This window comes from Gossypium hirsutum, chromosome A12 (assembly GCF_007990345.1).
Source record: "Gossypium hirsutum isolate 1008001.06 chromosome A12, Gossypium_hirsutum_v2.1, whole genome shotgun sequence".
Classification (NCBI taxonomy): domain Eukaryota; kingdom Viridiplantae; phylum Streptophyta; class Magnoliopsida; order Malvales; family Malvaceae; genus Gossypium; species Gossypium hirsutum.
The window spans coordinates 6,071,097-6,091,347 of record NC_053435.1 but is presented as its reverse complement, the minus strand read 5'-3'; the positions used below and the strand labels follow the sequence as shown (position 1 = coordinate 6,091,347).

General features: G+C 31.8%; 1 pseudogene; it reads left to right on the top strand.

Annotated features, from left to right (window-relative positions):
* The first annotated feature begins 3,185 nt into the window (after positions 1–3,185).
* Positions 3,186–19,769, top strand: LOC107921372 (protein argonaute 4-like; annotated as a pseudogene).
* Positions 19,770–20,251: the final 482 nt, after the last annotated feature.

The window sequence follows — 20,251 nt, the reverse complement described above, 5'->3', positions numbered from 1 at the left end:
TTATGGTTTCGTGAGATTTTCATCTCCGTGTAGCCATAAGGAAATGTATTCCCCTGAACTGAACTCGATTCAAATGAGCCTATAATGGGTGAGGATCAAGGAATCTGCTGGTTTGGGTACCTCAAACTTTAGAAACAAACCACATATAGAAAAACCGTAAGAGCTCAATATAGATAGAATTATACTTAGGTTATCTTTGTGTTTATTAATATCATATGATAATGACTGTTTTCTTTCTTTTGTGCATGTCATTTTGCATTTAAAAGGTATCGATTCACGGTCAGTTTCTAAGTTAGAAAGTTTTATTATGGAGAACGGACTTCTTGATAGAATGGAGGGCAACACTAACGTCCATAAATGGTCAAAGGAAATGCTGAAGGATACACATCAGAATTATGGGGTTACACTCGCATCAGCGTGGCGCAAAATAATCTCCAAGAGTTAAAGGAAATATGGGATCAATTGAGTAATAAAGCCAAGTAGTTGTTCTACAATAACTAAGGGGACTTGTAGTATTTACTTGACAGGAGGATAGATGAGAAATTCAAAGTGAGTGTGGGAGTATTGATAGACACTTCTACCATTATAGCATTTCTCTTTCGTATGAAGACGGTTGCCATGTGGATGGTAAAGGTATTGGAAGGAAAGCGACTGATAGAGTGCATGAGACCTACAAAAATGAGTTGGATGGAAAGAATTTTGCCTATAATGGTAAAAAGCTCGTTTACTATAGGACCACTACCAAACAACAAGCATGAGTTTACTATGTTGCACTTATCAGAGACAATGGAAATGCAAGCCCTGATGGTCTGTCAAAATGGACGCAAAACAATGAGATTAAAGAAGACCATATCATTTAAAGACCTTTAAAGTAGAGATTAGCTATGCTACAAAGATACCCATACAAGCAATGCTCTGCGGGAGCAGAAATCTGAAAACTCTCAAAAAGTATTGAGGATATAGGATATCATTTTAAGGCAGCATACTGCGGAACAGTGATGCCTGCTTGTTCACCATTTTCTCTCTCAGGATAATCAGAACAATTTCACAGGTATTGGAGGAGATGTCCCTAGCTGCATGGATTACCCCACAAGTGAGGTCGTAGCTTAAACTCAGGAGGTAGCTGATTATTTACAGACATTGGCGGTACAGGCTGACATATTGAGCACCAATATGAGATACAATCAGATCGTGGCTAAGAGTTTGTTTTAAAACTTTGGGCATTAGGGCGAAAGCGTATTTGCAATCCATTTATATGTAAAGATATTCTTTTTCTAAATAAAGTTTTCAAAATGAGATTGAATCGAGATCGATACCTTTTTGCATTCATGCATTTGCATTACATTATATCAAAGAAAAGAAGGTGTTGATTTGAAATTTGATTCCTAAATAGAATAGTTTGTCATAAGGAAACGAATTTCTTGATAAAGTAGATTATAGTGCGGTCATCTGAATATAGTCCAAATAAACGACGAGAGAAAGCTGATAGTCCATGGAGGAATACATGATGTGATTGCCAGAGATTCAAGCCAACAAAGGTTATCCAAGAGCACGACGAGAGAAAGCCTGAAGTCCACAAAGGAATACATGACTTGATTGCCAACGAAGATTATCCAAGAGCCGACACTTTTTGATGAGTATCATGGAGATAAGCGAGCAAGAGATCGAGGCTCAGATTAAGCAGCAAGGAGCTAGCAAATGCATCTTTTAGAGAATTTACAGGATTCGATCATGAAGAAAAGATCAGCGTTTACTTGGACTATGAAGGGCAAGACCACATATGTAATCTATTTTCATGTAAAGAAATCTTTTTTCTAGAAAAGTTATTCTAATTGAATTGAATTCAAGATCAACATCTCATTTTCTTTTGCATTCATGCATTTGCATTGCCATCACATCACATGCATTTAAATCCATAAAAAACCCTAATTAGTTAAAGTTATTAAAAAGAGAAAGAAAAAGAGAGAGAGAGAAGAGGGTCACGGCTAAGTGAAAAAGAAGTTGAATGGGAATTAACGACGTTCCCTTACATATCCCCGACTTTTGTGTCAGGAGGGATAGCTTACCCGGAGAAAGAGGTGTTTGGAAATAAAAATCATCCCATCAATGTCATACATAAGGAAGGGACTGAACAAAGAAACCTTGAGGGCATTCGCCCTTACGAACGGGAAGTTCTTTAAACAATTGGACTGCAGAAGAACTTCTTGTAATCTTTAGGAATTTTACGGAGTCATATTCAGAACACTTTTGTTGCTCTAAAGCCTAAGAGTAATGATATTTCTTTTGAGAAGTGGGCTCATATTCAGACATTTTTATTTTCAATAAAACATACTTTTATTATTTATCCGAGTACATATTCTTTCATTCTGATTCTTTTGACCTTTGACGTTCTTTATAAATTTTCATTTCATGTAAATAGTCATTCTTGAATTCATTTATTCATTCTATATTCTTTTGTGTGCCTATTATAGATCCCTAGATATCAATGACACGGGCAACGATACTACAGATTTAGAGTTCCTTTTGAGTGCGATATGTGTTTAGATGAATCTCAGTACTTTGAAGGTGACAGAAATTGTGACTTGGTTTTGAATTTGTTGAAAATGGTTTTTACCCCATGAAGTGGTGGTAGGAAATATAGCCTTAGAGGAAGGAAATATTACGAAATTGGAATTAGCTGAGGAGACAAAACAAGACCTTGTTGAGACTATTATGGGAATTCAAAAATGTTTTCCAAAGACGCATACAGGAGGATTTGCAATTGCCAGGATAAACATGAGGTTTTGGGGCACTGTTGGTCCACCATGGAAAGGGATCACATCAGTTGTACAATGAATGCCAAATTTAAAGGAGTCAAGACTTACAGAGCATGTGTGTTATGAGCCCGAGCTCGTCAAAAGTTTCAAGCTGACAATGACTCATCTTTGTGGACGTCAACTACTCCATTAAGAGGGGGAGATAGCTTCATATGCCAATATTAAAAAGTCAAAAGTCATCCATTTCCAAAAAAAAAAAGATTATATATAACTGCACAATGCCAAAAGTTTGCAGTCTTTTCAAAGATAATGCGCCATACCACAGTACAACAAAGGTTGCCAAAAGAAAAGAAAAAGAAAAAAAAAATAAATTACAGAAGATGACCGAGACTGGTAAAAATTGGCATAAGAAACTACCGCCTACTCTCTATGCTTACACTGGGGCAAACACCTTCAATTCCAGTTGTTTCAAAGGTTCCAACCATCATCCTTGGAATGGGTGCATTGTTTGGCTTTCCTAAACAGTCTGATGTGCCGTCAATAGCTGTGATGGTTAGCTCCAAGCGGTGGCCATTGATTTCCAGCTATAGGGCATCAGGCCGTACACAGTTTCTGAAGCTTAAAATGATAGATTTTTTCTTCAAAACCAGTTTCTGACAAAGTGGATGACGGTAGCTCTCTTAGACTTCTATACAAGTTCAGGGAAGAGGAAACCTAATCAAATCATTATTTTTAGGGATGGGGTTAGCGAGTCTCAAGTCAATCAAGTTTTGATCAAGTTATTGACGCTTGCAAGTTCCTTGACGAGAAGTGGAACCCTAAATATTGTGGTTATTGTTATACTAAAAATCATCATACCAAGTTTTTTCAGCAGGGATCTCCTGACAATGTGCTACATGGTACTGTCATTGACAACAAAGTATGTCATCCAAAGAACAATGATTTTTACCTTGGTACCCATGCTGGAATGATTGGAATCACGAGGCAGACCCACTATCATGTTCTCTTAGACCAGGCTGGGTTTTCGGCTGATGATCTGCAAAAGTTTGTTCATTCTTTATCCTATATGTATCAAAAGTTTGTTCATTCTTTATCCTATATCTACAAATACCTCTAGTAAACTTAACTTGAAAGTATTCATCCCAAGCAAATGTACCAAGAATGGATGACACAGACTTATGACAAAGAAGGTTCGTCCAAAAGAATTTCATAAGAGAAACCTAATGCTGAAAGAAATCCTTCCCATGCAAAAGGATTGGGAAGGGCCATATGTTGCGAAGAGGGCTTTCACTAGAGGTGCACTGATTTTGACAAGAAATGGATCGAAAGAATTTATTTGATCCAGTGAATTCGGACTCGGTCAAGGAGTACTTTGTTTGAAGGAGAATGGAAGGCAAGGTGAAAACCCGCAAAGGGCACTTTGGGACTTCTATTTCAAAAAAAAAAGAAAAGAAAAAGAAAAGAAAAGAAAAATAAAAAAGAAAGGAAAAATAAAAAAGAAAAAAGAAAGGAAAAAAAAAGAAAAAGAAAAATAGAGAGGCCAAGGTGAAAACCCGTAAAGGGCGCCTTGAGACCAAAGGGGTTTTGAGTTGAAAACCCGAAAGGGCAGCTCAAATTTTGAAGAGCACAAGGTAATCTTGCTATTCAATGAAGAGTGAAGCGCATTGGGGCATCGGAAAAGTACTTTGGGTCTTTTAAACACATGTTGAACTCAAGAAAGTCTTCATGGAGCTGGTGTATAAACGCTCAAGCGGTGATATCTGGGGCGTCTGATTTCTGTCCTATTTACTGTCTTTGGATTCTTTTTCTTTGCAAAGATATGTTCTCAGGTTAATATTTTTGCATTCCTTCCAATAATTTGTCTAAATCTAATTATCCCCAGGATCAATTTATTTGTCTCCCATTATTCATAAAGCATGTTGCATTAAAATAATGATAGATGAACTAAAATATATTCACAAATAAAGTTTTGCATATTACTCTAGAAATTTCTACATAATACAAGAAACTGAAACAAGACAATTGTTTAATGAATTCTCATATGTATGGGTTGGAGATACTCAAGAGATTTTCTTCTTCAGTCCAAAAGGTGGTTGGACGTTTTAAGCAATATTGATCTTAAGAAGGGATCATTTCATAAATATCTTCAGTGGGTCGTAATATTCGGGGAATGATACGGTAGACCAAATTGATGGAGAAGATTCGAGGCATACGAGCAGAGTATGATCGATATGTCGAGAAGAATGAGGTGGAAAGCTCGATAGATGAATGAGTGATGACGTCCGAAATAGGGGTCATATTCATAACATTTTGCATTATAACATGTCTAATTAGGAGAATTTGATTCACTTCGATCATAGCATCCTAATTATCAGGCATGAAATCATACGCATTCTACAGGTTATGTCTTTTACGGGACAATATAGATCAAAAGAAACAAGATTTGGCATCCCTGTGTTTATAGGGAACAGATCGAAGATAGCAGATCTGACATTCCTGTGCTTACAGCGAAGCAGATTGAAGATTTCAGCATGGCATCCCTGTGTTCATAGGGAACGAGTTGAAGATAGCAGATTTGGCATCCCTGTGTTTATAGGGAACAGATTGAAGATAACAGATCTAACCTTCAGATGTTTATACTGAAGCAGATCCAAGATGATTTGGCATCCTTGTATTTACAAGGAACAAATCGAGGACATAGCAGATTAGACTCTCGGATGTTCTCAAACAGACTCAAGATTACAAGGAACAAATCGAGGACATAGCAGATTAGACTCTCGGATGTTCTCAAACTGACTCAAGATGGTTTGGCGTCCTTGTGCTTACAAGGAACAAATCGAGGACATAGCAGATTAGACTCTCAGATGTTCTCAAACAGACTCAAGATGGTTTGGCATCCTTGTGCTTACAATGAACAAATCGACGACATAGCAGATTAGACTCTCGGATGTTCTCAAACAGACTCAAGATGGTTTGGCGTCCTTGTGCTTACAAGGAACAAATCGAGGACATAGCAGATTAGACTCTCAGATGTTCTCAAACAGACTGAAGATGGTTTGGCATCCTTGTGCTTACAAGGAACAAATCGAGGACATAGCAGATTAGACTCTCAGATGTTCTCAAACAGACTCAAGATGGTTTGGCATCCTTGTGCTTACAAGGAACAAATCGAGGACATAGCAGATTTGACTCTCAGATGTTCTCAAACAGACTCAAGATGATTTGGCATTCTTGTGTTTACAAGAAACAAATCGAGGACATAGCAGATTTGACTCTCAGATGTTCTCAAACAGACTCAAGATGATTTGGCATCCTTGTGCTTACAAGGAACAAATCGAGACATAGCTGATTTGGCTTTCACGTGTTTACGATGAAGCAAATCTAATATGATTTGTCGTCTCTGTATTGTCAGAGAACAAATCGAAGTCAGGCATCTCCACTTCGATGGGAAGCAGATACATGGCAGAACTTACCTTCAGACGATTAGACTGGAACAGATCCAAGATGATTTGGCATTCTTGTGTTTACAAGGAACAAATCGAGGACATAGCAGATTTGACTCTCAGATGTTCTCAAATAGATCCAAGATGATTTGGTATCCTTGTGCTTCCAAGGAGCAAATTGAAGACATAGTAGATTTGGCTTTCACGTGTTTACGCTGAAGCAAATCTAAGATGATTTGGCATCTCTGTATTGTCACGGAACAAATCGAAGAAGCAGATTTGGCGTCTCTGTGTTCAACGGAGAGCAGATCAAAGATAGCAGATATCGCCTTCCTGAGTTGCAATGAAGCAGATTGAAGCCATCAAGAGGCCATTTAAAGAAGATCAAGGATCAAGAATTCAAGACTCGGCGAGCCCGGGCAAAATTGGTCCTTTTATAGTCTTTGCTCTATTCCAGTTACACAGCAATGAGCAAAGAGGGGCAGCTGTAGACACTCAATTTTGCCCGGGCCCAGAAATAAGTCTAAAAACAAAAATAATAAACCCCCCCAAAAAAACGAAGTCCAAAGTTTAGTCCAGAATTACAATTATAATTTGGCCCGATCAGAATGGCCCATTACTTGAAAAGATTTAGGGTCCATCTACAAGCTTGACTCATATGGAAATATAATCTTCAATGATAAGCAATCTTAGATATGATATGCAATCTTAGATATGATACAATGTTAGATATGATTGCAATCTTAGATATGATACAATCTTAGATATGATTGCAATCTTAGATATGATTGCAATCTTAGATATGATACAATCTTAGATATGATTGCAATCTTAGATATGATATACAATCTTAGAAGATATGATTTTGTAATCTTGGAGATTTAATTTGTAGATACCTTTTAATCTTAACCGTTGATGTAATTGATCTGTACCGTTGAATTTGAGGAGGTTCAACTATAAATAGAGGCCTCTCCCTTCATTGTAAATCACTTGAGTTTTGGGAAGCAATAAGAATTCTTGAGAGCATTCACTCAAATTTCTCTCCCTCTTGCGTTCTTACTCTCTGTGGTTTGTTCTTATTTTATTCTTCGTCTATCTTAGTTTTTCAACCCTTTTTTATTTTAATTTCTTTATTTTTCAAATATGTATATTTTTTCCTATCTTTTATACATTTGATTATGTATTTTATATATCATAATATTTAACCTTTTTATGTAGTTTATTTTCAAATATATATTTTCTATGCATGTATATATATTATATAATCATTTCATTATAAATATAAATTCTTTTACATATTTGATATTTTATACATTATTTTTCTAAACCATTATATTTTATATTTTTTATATAATTATTATTCTTATAAATATATTTTTTATTATATATTATATTTTAAATTTATTATTAAATATCACATTTTTTTTATATGCTCATTCTATTTATCAATTGTTTATATTATACATATATTTTTAAAACTTATGTTTTTTTATTATTATACAATATTTGTTTTTACTTTAGAATTAATGTATTATTGTTATGTTATGTATTTCATATGTTATGTAATATCTTAGGCTTTTATAATTTACTTTCAAATGCATATTTTTATATATGTACATTGATATATTGTATTATATGCATCATTTCATTTATTAATCCATTCATGTGTATATTAAATCATTTGATTGTATATTTTATATTTTATGTAGATTCTATTTATCCATTTGCTATGCATGTCATCTATTTTTACTCATACATATTTTACACATTAATATTTACCATGTTTTTTTATATTATTTAATGTTTTATTTATGATATATTGTATATAATTAGTGCATTTATTGTGCTTTCTTTTGGGTATATTCCTATTTGCTTAGCATGATTATTTTTATTATTCTATTTTACCCTCTATATAGTGATTGCATTTATATAAAGTGTTGTAATATACGCTATTTGAATATCTATGTTTCGTAATATAGAATTGTCACTCTAAAAGGTCATTTAAAACAATATTTAAAAGTTTTATAAAAATAAAAAAGGCAATGCTTAGTATTTGAAAGCTTCGAGAAAAGTAGTGCCCTAACTTATTGGCTTGCAACTTTTCTCGTTGAGTTCGAATAGTCAAGTACCCTTCTAAGTCTTTAAGATTTTTAAAATACGGGCAACTGTCTTGGAATTTCAAAGCGTTGTGTCCTAACTTATTGGATGTGGCGATTTTTCGTTTCGAGATAGGGATTTCCAAAAGGTTAACTTAGTGTCAATGTTTTGATACGAGTGAACCCAAATTTTCAAAATCAAAGTATTTTAAAGAGGATTACATCTTAAAATTTTTTAAATTTCCGACATTAAAGACATTTGATAATCAATTAGGTACCAATTTTTGGGTGTTACGAGGGTGCTAATCCTTCCTCGTACGTAACCGACTCCCGAACCCGTTCTTTTATTTCGTGGACCAAAACTAATGATTTTAAAAAAAAAATGTTTTAAAGGTGATCCAATCACACCTAAAAAGATTGGTGGCGACTCCCGTTTTCGTTTTTTAAAATCGATTCCCATTTTCCAAAACTCGATTTGAAAATGGTCTCGACAAACTTAATATTTTTTCCTGTTATACCAATTTACAACAAGGTGAGTTTATCAGATATTCAAATCATATATCAATTCACATTTACTTAATATTTTGATTCAGTACCATACAACAGAGTCATCAATCATATACCATTAACATTATTCCATCATCATAAAAACATATCAATTCAGAACACAAACTATCATTCAATCATTTCCCTTTTTATTTAGTTATTTAACCTAATGTACTAAATCGAATGGATACGAATACGAGGGTAACTACACCACATCAGGTTGCTTGCCAGAGTGATAACTGCACTACACCAGGGAACTAAACTGCAAAGCCGTAGGCCATATATATTATATGAAAATACATCCCTCCACCATACCAGGGTCTCTGTAGAGATATAACTCAACAATCCGCAACAAATTCAGGATTCCATCATAATCAGTGAATTCTCTTTACATCAGTATACTTTGTATCGTCCCTTTTACATATCCTGTACAATGTACAAATAAACCTATTGGCATGCAGATTGTATCTTATCCTTTCTTATGTTCATCCTGGCACATTTAACACATTAGATCAATTTTTTACAATTCAATCCATTTATCACATTATGTACCAATTTGTAAACAATTCAAAATACATTCACATAGCACAAATTCATAATTCAAGTGCTTACTTTACAATTATAAATATAACCATATCATATGAACTTACCAGACCAAAACAACAATAAGTGCATTGTTGGGGACTAATCCATAATTTTCCCTTTTCCTCGATTAACCTCCAATTGATTCAAATCTTGATCTATATGATAATTCATTTCAATTTATCAGCTTAGTTTCCCTATACCAACTTATTTCATGTATAATAAAATTACATCTTTATTTTACAAAAGTTCTCTAAAGTTTCACATTTTATTCAATTTAGTCACTAAAACCGAAATAGTTATATCTTTCAAAATTAAACTTCTTTTTTCAATCAGATTTCAATTACATCCTTCTAAGACCCTCTAATGTCCATGACTATAGAAATTTTATATCAATTTTAAAATATTTACACTTTCGTCCCTATATTCAAAATCAACAATTTTCAATTCACAATTTAGTTCTTTTTCAACTCTAAAATTACAAACTAACAATTTAGCAATAAATCTTCAAGCATTCATCAATGGCATCATTTATAAACTTTAACAATTTCAGAAATTGACACACGAGTTAGCTAAATCAACCTCTCAGGATCTCAAAAACATAAAATTTACACAAAACGAACTTGGAATAGTTTACCATGCAATTGGAAAACTTTTGAAAGTTTTAAAAGATTCTATTCTTTTTCAATGGAGGAAAATTCAATGGATAAGATGAGAATGAAGTTATTCTCTTTCTTTCTACTTTAGTTTTCTTTCATTAACGTTTGAATTCCATAATTTAACTTTAATTTTTAAGAAAATAATGCTAAAAATTATGTTCCAACCATCCATGATATTATATTATGGACTAGTTTCCATTTTAAACATTGGATAATTTCTATTTCAGTCTTTTAATTAATAAAAATCAATAGCGATTAACTTTTACAATTTTTACGATTTAGTCATTCTACCTTAATTACTAATCGCTCAATAAAATTACTGGACCGAAATTTAGTATAATACTATAATAGATTTGAAAACATTAATTAATCATATTTATGGACTAGATCATTAAAAAACATGTTTCGAAATCACTATTTCTAGCACCATTAAAAAATGGGCTATTATAGTAAAATTTGGTCGGGTTCATCCAACATTATCCGAACCTTTAATGTCTAAATTATTCTCTTCTAGTTTAGTAAAATAGCTTCTGGTTTAGAAAATAATGTAGTTTCATGTCCAAGGTTAGATGTTTATTCGTTGGAGCAGGTTGTAGGGAGAAATCATCTGTTCTTGTCAACTATATGTTAAAACCAATATTACTTACCATGACCATGACCATATTTAAAGCCTAAGGCTTTGTGGAGTCTAAGGCTTAAAGCCTTGTGTTTATAAGCAAGTCCATGACCATGGCATATTTAAGTTATGGAAGTCCATCGAACTTGTTCTTTAAGTTTTACATCAAAGTTATATATGGGAATTCACCATGCGAAGTCTGCGAAAAAAATCCACAAATGTGAGTCCGCTATATTCATGAATCTTCTTCTATGAATTCTTATGTATGAGAATTCACTAGACTTGATCTTTGAGCTTCATGAAAAAGTTGTATGTGAAATTTCTTCATGTGAAAGTTTACAGAACAGACCATGTATATAAATCTGCATCTGCATTTAAATATTCGACTATGGATTTGCATGTATGAGTCTACCATATATGAGTTCACATCTGTATGTATGACAGTCCGCTGGATTTATCTTTTATGATTCAAGCTATGATAGTCTACTGATCTTATATTCATGTTTCAAGTTTAAAAAGATCAAATAGACTATCTTTCACAAGAGTCAGTATGGACTATTATCCAAGCAACAGGTCGCATGGGCTTATTCTTATGTTCAAGCTACGAGAGTTTGTATGCATTAATTATGTCAAGCCAAACCTGCAAGGATGTTCTTCTATGTAGGAGTCTGCTAAGGACTATCTTTAAATTGAGAGTTTGCAGTGACTATCCACTAGACAAGAGTCTGGCAGTGACTATCATTTAAGAATGAGATCACATGTAAGAACTCGCATATATGAATCTGTGATTATGATTTCACATGTAAAGGTTCACAAGTATGGTCTGCATGTATGTATTCGTCAAGCTTGAGTCTATGTATATAAGACCTTATGTGTAAATCCGTATGTAAAAATTTTCCATGTGTGAATCTCTATGCATGATTTTTCTAGAGTTAATCCACCATTCACTAATCCGAAATGATAAATGTTGCTAAGGTAATTCACATATGTTCTGCTAGTAAAAAAGGTAATAATCCACATTGTATGAAATGAATGCAAATGAGTAAGCGAAATCATCCTGCATTGTAGCCTATAACACTAGCAAGAGAAATGGAGGATTGTATAAAATATCAAGTTGAGCCAATGCAAATGAGGACAAGAGCACGCCACAAAGATGTGCAAACTACCCTTGTGCAAGTGGTGTCAAACAGGAGATCAGACCCATGAGATTTTAATTTATAAATGGTGTGTTGTATTAGTAATTCACTAAGTTCATTTGAACTTACTTATTCTTTGTTATGTTTTCTAGGGATGATGGTTTGTATAAGGAGCTAAAGAGGGATCAAGCTAGAATTTATTCAAGCTTAGGCGAACTTGTGTTTATATCAATAAAATGCATATAGTAGGGTGGCCTAGAGTGTAACAGCCTAATTTTTAGTGGTCTCGGAATAGTGATTCGAGATCACTAAATCCGAAAAATGAGTAGGAAATATTATTAATTTAGTGAGTATAAGTTAAATGTGAAGTTAGGAAAAATTTTGAAATAGTGAATAGTGTAGTAAAAATAAATATTAAAATAATTAGAATCGAAAACGAGGTATCGAGACCTCGAAAATTTTAGATCGAGCCATAAATATTTTTAAAAATATTTATGGAGTGTTAATAAGTTAGTATTAAAGTTTTTTCAAGAAATTTTAAAGTTCTGATAGTTAATTGAACAAAAAGGACTAAATTGTATCAAATGAAAAATTGTGGGAAATGATTAAATAGCTTAAATGATAAAAGAAAGAGGGTTTAAAAGGAAAATAGACCCAAGGTCCCTTTGGGATGGACGGCAAGAGAATGAAATCAGCAAGAAAATAAGGAGAATTAAGGGAAAAATTAGAAAATTGCAAAATTTACTTAATAAAGCTAGGACAAAAGTGGAATTATCTAGATTTCTCTTTATTTTTCTGCATTCTCATCAGCAAAAACACCATGGAAGAGTTCCCTTAAGTTATTTTTTCATATTTTTACTGCAAGTAAGTTCAATTCTTGATTATTTCTTGAAATTTTTGTGTTTTTATGACTTTTACAACTAGGTCCACTTGTTGAATTCATTAGTTTTTGATTCTATGAAAGAAATTGAAAGTTGATATGAATATGTGCTGGAAGTATATGATGATTTGGCATGGAATTAGAGCTTTAAATTGTTTATATGCTGATTTGGCATGGAATTAGAGCTTTAAATTGTTTATATGCTGATTTTATTGAAAGAATTGAATAGAAAGTGAATGTTTGGTACCTAATTATAAAAGAGTTTGAAGTTAGAGTTTTATGTGGAAATTCTGAATTTCAATAGTTATAAAATAACTTATAATGTCTAGGAAAAGTATTAATTGAGAAAATTATCTTAATTGAGGGGTTAATTGAACAAGGACTGAATTGTATGAATTGTGAAATTTGGGGCAAAATGGAAATCAACATTTTGCACTAAAACTGTTTTGGACAGCAGCAGTAGTCTAAATTTTAAAAATCACCAAAAATTGTAGAAATGGAATTAGAGGATGAATAAAATATGAAATTAAAGCTTATTGAGTCTAGTTTCTTATAAAAAAAATGATGTAAGTAATGGAATTGTAAATCATGAGATATGATAAATTTTGTGAGACAAGGTCAGAATGATTTCGGGTTCCCCTGTTCTGACTTTGTAAAATCATCAAAAATTGGATAAAAATAATTAGGGGCTTAAATTTAAATTTTTAGAATCCTGAATGAGTCTATTTTCAAAATAAATAAACGGGAACATCATTCGATTCCTGTACGAGGAGATAATTAATTTTTAGTGAAGAAGGGTCGGAACTGTTAGACAGCAGAACAGGGGAGACTTCAATGAATAAACTGTATTAATTGGCCCAACCAAAAATTATGAAATTTTTATGGTAAGAAGATATGTGAGTCTAGCTTCAGGAAAAATTAGCGGATCTTAATTTGAAGTTCTGTAGCTCCAGATATAAATAATTTAGTGACTATGACACGGGTGGATAGCTTGAATATTCACATAAGTAACTAGTAAAAATTATGGATAAGGTTACTTACAAGTGTGTTATTTATACCAAGGATGTGGATGGAGAGGAAGAGGAGGAGGAAAAATATATGAATGACTCGTGTATAAATTAATCACATGCCCGATTATAATCGATAAGTGCTAGATTAGAAATGATATAATGTTTTATTTAGAATATTTATTATGAAATTATGATTATCGTTATAATACAAAAAAAAAATTAACTTGTGAGTTTATATGACTAAATTTTAGTGATTATTTGTTAATTTTATGAATTTCATGATGTGTTATTTCATATGTATTGATGATAAAATCGTGAATAATGTAAAAGCATGAAAATTGAATAAATGATCAAATTGAGCATTTCAGTTCAGTGACAAGATGAATTGTTGGAAAAGAGAGAGAAATCCCGGTTAAACCTTCAGAAAGATTGGATGATACAGATGGTATGTAGCTAGGTCACATGTATGGTGCTGAGTGCACATCATGTGTACAAGAGAGCTATGAGACATTATGATGTAGCTAGGTCGCATGGGTGATACTATGTGTACACCATGTAGACAAGAGAGCTACGGGATATATGTAGCTAGGTCGCATGCGAGGTTCTAGGTGAAGGACACCATGTAGACAAGAGAGCTACGAGATAAACTGGCTAGGTCACATGGGTGGTACTAAGTGTTCACCATGTGTACAAGAGAGCCGAACTATGTGATGGGTGGAGCTATGTGCTGAAACCACCAAGTATCTAGGATTGATCCGAAGTGTTCAACGGGAGACTTACTATGTATTGCTTTGTGAGTTTTGTGATGAATAAAGTTCCGACATGGAATAAATTAAACACGAGACAAATAATTATGAAATTGAACTCGGAATTCATGAAAATGACGATTATTGATATATAGAGACATGTGACATTGATATATGAATATGAAAAATGTTCGATAAATGTGTTTATTCATAATTATGGAATTATATACCTCATGTGTACTATTTGTATAAAGATGATATTTCAAATACTTTGGTTATTTAAGCTTAAATATGAAATAGTATGAAATCAAGATAAGTTGTTATGAAAATATATTTAGATTATAGAGATATGACTGATACACGGGTTGAAAACACAGGCGTGTGACTCTCCAAAGTGTGAAAATTTTCTAAGTGTTGCAAAAGTTTCATATGTTTACGGTTTGGTCCCGAACCACCCTAAATGTATGTTTTGGGCCCCGTAGGCCCATATAAGGGACGTTAAACATATGTTTGAAATTTTTTAATTTAGAAGAAATTTTATGGCTGATTTTTACATGATTGATCATATTAAGTTCGGTAATGCCTCGTACCCTATTCTAGGCTCAGAATACGGGTAGGAGGTGTTACATAGAGGTTGAGCCTCAGGGTCAGAATTTTCTTTTTGGTAATTATGTATGAATTATAGCATTATATTTATAGCAAATAGAAAATGATTTAAAAAATTAAAACTATTATTATTAATTTTCCATAAGTCCTCTTGTTAAGACTTTTGATCTAGAAGTTGATAATTGTATTTTCAATTAGCAATTCAGCTAACTAAGCATGAAAATATGCGAACTAAGTTAAATATGATTAATAAAAGCATATTTAGCGATTTTAGTCATATTAGTTTTACAACTTAGTAGTAGATTGCTTATAGTTGTCTTAGTGATGATGTGACTGTCGAAACCTCTTTTTAAAAGGCAAAGGGTATTTTGAAAATGGGAGTCACCACCAACCTTTTAAAGTGTGATTGGATCACCTTATAAAACATTTTGGTCTACGAAATTATGAGAAAACGGGCTCGGGAGTCGGTTAGGTACGAGGAAGGGTTAGCACCGTTGCAACGCCCAAAATTGGTACCAAATTGAATAGTTTTGTCTTAATGTCAAAAGTTTGAAAGAATTTAGAAATATGATCTCTTTTAAAACCGTATAATTTGAGTTTAAAAATCAAGATCCTTTCACTTCAAAGAATATAAACATCACATCCAGCATGTTTGGACACGATACTCTTAAACTTTCGTAACTTAAATCATCTTGAGATTTTCAAAACTTATTTAGAAGGATATTTTAGGCATTTAGACAAACGGGAAATCGCAACCCAGCATGTTAGGGAACTATTTCCCGAATTCCCTAGTACCAAAAACATTGCCTTATTTTTTAATTCCTTTGGATCGAATGAAATAACTTTTAAAGCAATGATATATTTAACATACTACAAAATATTAATATTAAATAAACTAAGCTATATGATATACACTTCAACATTCCACGCAAATGTAGTATAGAGAAAAAATAAATAATGACGTAAATCACACAATATACATTATCATTTTACGCATATGTAATTGTAAATAACATACACATTCATGCATTATCATTCCATGCAAAATACAACGTAGCGAATAATGAATAGAACAATACCAGTTATATAATATATGTGCAATAACATTTCATGCAAACACAACTTGGAATAATGCCATAAATAATCGATTTTCATGCAAATGTGTAAAAACAATAAATAATAACAAATGAGATAAGATTATTATATTAAAATGATAAATACATAAAGGATACTAAAATAAACAAACAAATTATATATTGAAGGATAAAATCTAAATTCAATTCAAAAAAGAATAAACAAAGTAAAAAAATATTTAACGATATATAAAAAATAAAAAAATAATTTAAGAAACAATGGTCAATATATAAATTTAATAACTTAAATACTTAATATATATTTATAAAATATTAATATGTTAAATAGGAGCAGAATTTCATGTTAAAATTTTAGAATATTACATACTAAACTTTAGATAATGATATATAAAAATATAATTTTCAATAATAATTTAAAAATGTTAATTATACATAATAAATAGTTAATAATAAAAAATAATATAATAATATATAATAATTTACATATATAAATATAGTAAAATAAATAATATATAAAGTAAAATGTATGTATAATAAAAATTTATAAGAAATCTATATAATAATATAATATATAAATAAAAATAATATACATTATTTTTATATATAACTAATGTTTATAAAAATAAATAATACATATAGTATTTTAAAATAAATTAAATATATATTGTCGAAACCATTTTTAAATCGAGTTTTAGAAAATGGGAATCGACTTTAAGAAAAACGAAAACGGGAGTCGCCACCAATCTTTTTAGGTGTAATTGGATCACCAATAAATCATTAGTTTTGGTCTACGAAATAAAAAGAACGGGTTCGGGAGTCGGTTACGTACGATGAAGGATTAGCACCCTCGTAACGCCCAAAAATTGGTACCTAATTAATTATCAAATGTCTTTAAGGTCGGAAATTTAAAAATTTTAAGACGCAATCCTCTTTAGAATATTTTATTTTGAAAAATTAGGGTTCACTTGTATCAAACGAATCAAAATATCTCATCGAGTAAGTTAGGACACAATATTTTTAAGACATTCGAAACTAAACTAGCTTTTTTGAAAATTTCTATCTCGAAATGACAAAAAACCACATCCAGTAAGTTAGGACGCAACGCTTTGAAATTCCAAAACAGTTGCTCGTATTTTGAAAACCTTAAAAAACTTAGAAGGATGCTTGACTATTCGAACTCAACGAGAAAAATTGCAACCCAGTAAGTTAGTGCACTACTTTTCCTGAAATTTCCAAACACCAAGCATTGCCTTTATTTTTTTTGAAAACTTTATAGTCTCGTTTTTTAAAATCGATGCATGAAGGAGCATATTAACATAACATACGAGATAACATGTTATAATAATAGGTAAATAAAAGCACAATAGCATAAATATCATACATTAACTAACATATACATATAAGAAACATGGCAAATTTTAAATAAGTAAGATATACATAAAACACGATATATATTTAAGAAGAATAGGTAAAAACACATAAACATGTAATTCATCATATATTTAAACATATTGATAATAAAAATGATGCATGGTATACAATTTGACACATATATATAAAAGAAATACAATAAAAATAATAATATGTCAAGCACTCAACATTTAATAAAATTATGAGACCAACATTTAATATATTGACATAATATAAAGAAAGGTTCAATATATATATTAAAATATAAAATAAAGTGAGTAATTAATGATAAAAAAATACCTAAAATATAAATTAAAAAATGTTTAAAATAAGCTATATATAATAATATAATATGAATACAATATAAGCAAATATAATATAAAATAATAAAAATATAATAAGTATTTTGCATATAAAAATATGGTAAAATAAAAAAAACAAAATAAAAATATAGTATGTAATAAAAATTCATAAATAATTATAATGAAATATAATATGGTATACGTATAATAATAATAAAGTAACAAATATTTTACATATAGAAACATAGTATATAAAATATAACATATAATAGAATTTAAAAATATATATACTGTATTGCCCATATTATAGGTAAAATATAAAACAATAAATAGGATATGAGTAATTTTCATAAGAATATTATAAAATAAATAATATACATATATAAATATATAAATAAAGAAAAGGTGTAATATATAAATGGAACATGAATACTATTATAAATAAGGATAATATATACTATTATTTATTAATATTTTTAAAATTTATTTGCCATTTATAAATTTAGTAAATAATAATACAAAAATATATAAAGAAATATATAAAATATACAATATAATATAATTTATAGATAAAATATATGATAATAAAGATAATGGATAGTAATAGTAATATATAACTAATATTTATAAAAAAAAAATAAAGTATTTAAAGTAAATTAAAATATAAAAAGGATTAAAATTGATTTTAATTAGAAAATCTAAGGTTAATTTGCAAAATAATAAAAAAAATTCTGGGCCTGATTTGAAATGCGCATTAAATTCAGAGGACTCACTGGGCAATTAGCCCTAATCCTAAACGACACCGTTTTCCGAATACTATTTTAAAAACACTGAGGGGACTAAATTGAAACAAAATTAAATAATTAGGGCTAAATTAAAAATAAATAAGATGAAATTATAAAAATTAAAAAAACGAGAGGGCCAATTGGGCAATTAACCCGCTTTACGAAAACAAGCGGATCCTCCTCGGGTAATCGGGTCAACGCGCGGACCTTGGAAGCTTTAGAACGACACCGTTTTGGATTTATTAGATTAAGAAGAAACGATGTCGTTTCGTTGAGGCTATATAAGCCAAATGTTAAGCTTCAAAATCATTTAGCACCTGGTTTAAGAAAAAAAACGAGAGAAATCCTCTGCAATTCTTCCCAGCCCTCTGAGCTCAGGCCCTAGGCCGATTTGCTCCGTTCATCGAACCTCCGTGCTCAGCCTCACGCGCCGTCACCAACTTCGCCACACACGGTGGTCGGGATCCAAAAAGCTTCGCTTTTCTCGGCGAATCTCGAAGGTATCTTTCTCTCCTCTATTTTAATGTATTATATATAAGTTATTTACAATAAAGCAATAAAATAAAAGTAGAAACAATAGATCACCTTCGTTTCTCTCGAAATCCTTCTAATATATTATTGCAAAAATATTTGGAGTACAATATCTTTGTGGTCTGTTTCTCTCTATATATATGTTTTTTTCTAAAAAAAAGATTCCCTTTTACAGGTTACAAAAGATGGCTTTATAGCCAGTGTTTCATTACATAAGCTGGGAAAGAAATCTTCAATTTCTTTCCATTTCTTGTCTGCTGTATCCACCGTATCTTTGATCGTGATTTGCTGAGATTCCTTTATTTTAGTTTTCTTTTTCTTGCTCTGCTTTTTCGTATCTGCTGTGTTTCCTTTTCCATTTTGCAGGTACCCCGAAGATCTCGGTGATGTTCGTGTTGTTCGTGACGCGATTCGGGGCTGGATAGAGGGACGACTGGTGACCGGAGCACTGGTGGGCATTGAAGGCCCTCGGGACAGCGCATTAATGGCGGCCTCGATTTTGGGGACTGAACAGATGCTCCCCGAATCCTCTAGAACCTATTACGGCGCCATAGTGTTTAGGAAACCCTAGGGTTTCCTGCTTCCCTTAAGTCCTTTGGGCTGTTTTAAATTTGGGCTAGTCTGATAGATGGGTTAAAACTGCCGTGTAATGTAATTGGGTCACGGGCGCAAGTAGGTTGCTGGGTTTTAAGTACTTGGGCCAGTAGTGTTTAGATATTTGGGCTTCGGATGTAAATGGGTACACGGGTAGCGACCGGATTAAATGTTTGGGCTTTATTGTATTCTGGTGCTTTGTAAATGGACTCTTAATAAATTAATATTTATTTGCCCATTTATTTTCTTCTGTTTAAGCCCGGTCAAATTTGGGCTACTACATTTATAAAAAAGACTAAAATCAAATTTTATTAAAAATTAGGGCTAATTACAAATAAATAAAAAAATTTTGGGCCTAATTGAAATACACATTAAAATCTGAGGGACTCACTAGGCAATTAGCCATAATCCCTAAAAACGACATCGTCCTCCAAAATAGATTTTAATGGCCATCGGGAC